Source organism: Medicago sativa, chromosome 6 (assembly GCF_051527215.1).
Source record: "Medicago sativa cultivar Bolivia chromosome 6, Bolivia_mono, whole genome shotgun sequence".
Taxonomy (NCBI): domain Eukaryota; kingdom Viridiplantae; phylum Streptophyta; class Magnoliopsida; order Fabales; family Fabaceae; genus Medicago; species Medicago sativa.
The window spans coordinates 41,606,901-41,612,593 of record NC_140754.1 but is presented as its reverse complement, the minus strand read 5'-3'; the positions used below and the strand labels follow the sequence as shown (position 1 = coordinate 41,612,593).

Below are 5,693 nucleotides of genomic sequence, written 5' to 3'. Positions count from 1 at the left end.
AATAAAAAACCAACACACCAAAAAACGAAACACAATAGAAACACCACCACTGCAAAAAGGCGAAACAACCAAACAACCCCCAACAAAAACCTACGAAACCCTCCCCCATCTTGCCCCCAAGCGGTAGCACAACGAAGAGGATCCCCCAATCAAAGAGACACCCAAAGCCTGGGTCCTACCTAAACTCTCAAAGAACATATCAGATCCATCTCTGCCCCAACGCCGCATACTACTAGTGTAACAGCCCGGGGCCCACCCGGTCTCACTATTACTCACAAGCTTAATCACTACCCCCCTTCTCTAGTAGTGTTTTTGCCTCCCGTGGGAATCGAACCTAGTACCTGGGGATAAGTACTACTTCAATGCATTCCCACTACCAATTGAGCTACTTGTAACGCCCCATTTTCTGTAACGATAGAAAATGGTGTTACGTCTTGATACTTGAGTGTCTAAAGCGAATTAAGTTCATAAATCTTACTTTTACTAGTAAATTAATTTGGTTACTAAAAATTTAATTTAAATAAATATCTTTCTTGCATTTTTTTTTTTAATAAAAGTCTTAGCTCTTGATCGTAAAACATAAAAATAAAACACAAGGATATAAAATATGAATCAATATATTCTACACGACGTTAATTATCTTGCCCTTAGGCTTACATACTCAGGCTTGTCAGGGTTAGTTAGATATTTTACAAACACCTGCAAGTTAAAGTACGTCATACTTAAGTCAAACTAATTAAACATAAGGAGAGATAACTAGTTTTTCGATTCCTATGGTTGTCCTACTTATTCCTGTGCATATCAGTGTTTGGGACACCATATCCAATTCCCAAACTGCATCTCCTATTTCCTCCAGACACTCAATCCTTCGGTTCCCCGAGTGACTCAATGACTTCCCCGACATTATCTGCAAATTGTAAGGGTGAAATACTCGCACACAAGGTTAACTAAATGCTAATAATATTATATGATGATACATAATATTTTATAGTTACATGTAATATTTTTTTAAATAAAGAAATATATAACACCATTATACATGTAATTTCTTTCACCATTAAATCCTGTAGAAATTAAATAATCACAAGGAAATAAAAATCAATTGAGCACACAATAATTTATGGCAACCACACACATCAAAGTTAGTCAAAACAAAGATCACTTAACACTTTATCATAATCAATACCAAAGGTTATAGTTTTGACTTGTTAGTAGCAACTTGGTTAAACCTACTCCATGGAGACCTCTATTATGAGTGTAAGGCCGTCTCAACTGCCATAACATGATTGTTTGCAATGAGTAGATATATAATCTCTACTCCAACCATTCTGGCCCGATCGCTGCACCTTATTATAGATAGTCCTGCACAGTCAGGTATCACTGCGTCGGGTATTATGATTTCCTCCAGTTAGAGAAGCTATCACTAACTATTGGTAGGAGTTCAAAACGCCTGTGACCCCCAGAAGGTCTGTAGTCGACCCAACCGAACCTATCCTCAGTCTTATATACGTTATCGTATTATAAGAAACAACCTGTATTACTCTTTACAAAAATTATTATTTTTGTAAATCTTCAACACAACTGTTTTCATCAACAATCAACTTAACAATTTAATTGTCAAAAGTCATAAATGTACCTTAAGAGAAATTTCTTCAAATAAAATTAATAATAATAACCGTGAGTTAGTTATAAGATAAATAAATTAAGAAAAATATATTATATATACTTACAATACCACGTTTAACTGATTACTTATCATATATATATGTATGCATAATATTTAGAATGTTTTCTAGAATTTCTTCTTTCTACTTACTGTCCATTTCAATAAATAATATAAATAATCAAATTTGCTCGTTAATAATATATATTTAAAACAGATTAATACTACAATTAAATACACAAATTTTCTTAATCTCATGTGATAATATACATATATATCTTGGGCGTTCTCTAAAGTATATCCCCTTACCTTTCAGCTTTTCAAAACTTGAGTAATCACCTTCTTCAACACCTAATTACTCATCAAAATAATTATCTCTTAACTAACTATCATTGAAATAAACACTAAAATTATTAAATGCTAAAAGTTAAGGTAATTTTAATAATTATAGAGTTGACCATAAATTTGGAACGTAACAACATTAACATTGAAAAAATTCTAGAGACAATTTTCCAACAGCTACAATTAACTAGATTATTCACGTGGTGTAAGTAATGGTTATTTTTTTTTCTTACTTAGAATAACTTTAGAAATTTTAACATGATGGATTTCTATTAATTTTAACCAAATCTTACAAAAATAATTATGAGTTATCAAAACTTTACAAAAATAAATTCTCATACGTACTAATTTATTTATATATATCAATAGATACAACTTAATTAAATTTACATAATTAATATAGTCAAGGGTTTAAACTCCTAAATTTAATAAATAATTTCTTGTTACTAATCAAAAAAAATGACTATTCCCTTTTAATCAGCTCCATCACTAAAAATATGGCTAAGTTAAACATAACTCATTATTTTTGTTAATTTGTGAAGATCTAGTGAGATTTATAGTTTTGGTTCTCTAAGGCATAACATTAATTTCAACAAAAGTTTATTGAAAGGCCAAATTATTTTATAGTGGTTAGCTAAGTTACAGGAAGAAACATTTTGGACTAAAATAATACAAACAAAACAAAGGAATAAAAGAACTAGTTTGTTTTTGGAATATTAAACAAAGTAGTTAAAAAGAGTAGAGAGAACTAAGAGTTTACCTTAGTTTTTTTTGTTCTGCTATAAGGTATGTGCAGGTTTTGTGATTTAATAAGGAGTACCAATTGCCTATTTATAAGTAAATAAGTGTAGTCTATTATGGTGAACAAAGCAACACGTCCTTAGTTTAATCACTGTAAGAGATATACTCAAGTAACCTTCATGTATCTGCCACGCCAATGGATAAGCTAATGCTAGTAATTCTTATCAGTAAACTGTATATTCTTATCCAATTCTATTTTTAAAAAAATCATAAATAATATAATTAATCATATAATCCTATCATATATATTTTTCTGGTTTCAAAAATATATTTATTTATTTATTTCAGTAATAAAATTTATACAGTCGAGCAAATCGCTGCCCGAAATCCGGTAGAATTTTAAGCTGAAATTTTTATCATAGCTTGTTATGATATTATAGTACTAATATATAACATTATTTTTCCTAAATTCACTCTCTAAAAAGAATTTAATTAACAGTTAATTCAGAGTAAAATACCGCAAAAACACACTAAATAATGCATAAAAAAATAGGGTGTCACAACTAGCACCAACTGAGCCATATATTGAATGTCAAAATTATTAAATTTACATTTACTGAATTTCTAAATTATTGAATGTCAAAATCATATTTTATCTATAAAAACGAGCCATATATTTAATTTACATTTAATAAAATAAGTTTATAATGTTCGTGTAATTTTATTTCACACTGCGTCTATTTGATGCAATAGATCTACGTTCTTAATATTTGTTTTATTTTTACAAAACTCATTTTCCTTTCTAGCATAAACATATCTACAAATAATCCATGTTTACTTTGATTTTATTGTCCGGGTAATTTATTTGTTAGTTTTTATTGCTTTCTAATTTTATTTTAACATAATTTATTTCGTTAAACTACTATATTTATGGAGCAACTTCCTATATTCTCTCTCTCTCTCTCTCTCTCTCTCTCTCTCTCTCTATATATATATATATATATATATATATATATATATATATATATATATATATATATATATATATATAGGGTGTATCAAGTGAGAGGACTTTTATTGTGAGAGATGAGAGGGTTAAATCTTGACCATTGGATAGATATCAACGGTCCTTATGAATTTTTAACATTTGTGGTCTTTCTGTATGTGAGCACTTTTCTTCCTCCCATTCTCCCGGTTCCCCCTTCGTCTCTTTCCATAGAAACACTTTCCCCTTCTTCCCTTCGTAACAGAAAATTGTTTCTGTATCAATAAAATTAAAGTCTGGGTAACAATATAAGAGGGTTTGAGATGCATCCATGGAAGATTCGTCAAGATTCAAAATACAATTGGATGAACAACCCAAAATTATTCTACTCTCACAAAGGATCCAACTACCCTTGTTTTTCAATTAATTCCCTGTCTCATTTGTTCTTAAATTATTTCATGTTTCAATTGATGATACTTTGATAATGAATGGTGAATTTTGAAGTTAAAATATGAACAATAAAAAAAAAAAACTCATTATCGCATCTTCTCTTGGTTGATTGAAAAGAAGTGGTTCATTATTTTTACTTAAAAATTAGAGTTCATTCAACCATCCATGTATCCTTTCTCAAGAACTGGAAAAATCTAATTGGAAAGATAAAATGACCACAGAAAATCATCACGAGAGGTAGAAGAAGAAATGCATTTTCTTTAATACATAATAATGAAGAAAGGAAACGACAGAGAAGAGAGAGGGACAAAAAATATTAAGCTGCAGTTGTTAAAATTACATATCATGATAAAGATTAATCCAATGGTCAAGATTTAACCCTCTCATCTCTCACAATAAAAGTCCTCTCACTTGATACACCCTCTATATATATATATATATATATATATAACCACTTAATTTTTATTTTCATGGAAACAAACAGCTTATGTTGTTCTCACACTTTTATTACGTGTTTTATTCATGTTGTAAAATATTTTATTATTTCATCCATAAAAAATTATTATTCTTTTATCTTGCCTTGTTTTTCCCCAACACTCTTCAATCATTTTATTTATTAAAGTTTTTCCCAACTTTATAGTATTTATCTTTGACTATTCCCCACTCAATATAATTTTTGTTATGTTTATGTAATTTTTTCATCTTATTAGTCTTTATTTTTTGTATCCATATTTCTTTTTTTGCTGAGAATAAAGAGTGAAAGATACTCATTTATTTTTTTTTAGTATGTTTGGAGTTTATTTTATTATTTTTTGTGGCATATAAGAAAAAAAAAATATGATGTTGAACATTTTCTTAGATGTTTATTTCCTTTTATATTAGCAAAAAATTGTTGCAACCATTTTGAATGTCCAATAAACATTTATCAATTATCGTAAGATTTGTATTATTCTTTGGACTTTATAAAAAAAATTCTCTCTTTTAATACTTTGATATTATTTGTTTTTAATAGAAGTGTTACTTTAATATTATTATTATAATTATTTTATTATTGTTGTTACTATACTATTATCAGAGATGATAATGAATGTCCACGAATATACACAATAGTTAACCCTGACTATTTGATAAAAATGATATTTATGTCGTTATCACATTCGTATGAATATCCATTTGATGAGTATTGGTGGATATTAATGTATTTACAAATATTTGCAAATATCAACGTGTAAATGATTTTTTTTATAAAAAAAATGCATTATTATAAAATAATTGAAATTATGTAATATTTTATTCCATGTGAAATTTGAACAATGTCTCTTGAAGTTAGAAAGTCAAGCTCTTATCAGTATCACCGAGCTGACGCCTCTTAACTTTATTTTTTCTATTTTGATAAGACAAAAATATTATATAACACATTTTCACTTTGACAACAAATTGCTGATTAAAAAAATTAATTAAGAAATCCAGTTATATTTTATTTCATGACAAAAATATTTTTATTTAAGTAAT

The 5,693-nt window shown here is 28.2% G+C and overlaps 1 long non-coding RNA gene across 1 annotated transcript; it reads right to left on the bottom strand.

Moving 5' to 3' along the window:
* Positions 1-611: 611 nt before the first annotated feature.
* LOC146915207 (uncharacterized) lies at positions 612-2,981 on the bottom strand. The gene is made up of 2 exons (XR_015014507.1): positions 1,973-2,981; positions 612-907 (listed from the first exon to the last, which is right to left on the bottom strand). It is a non-coding gene; the product is annotated as an uncharacterized LOC146915207 (long non-coding RNA).
* Between the last annotated feature and the right edge of the window lie 2,712 nt (positions 2,982-5,693).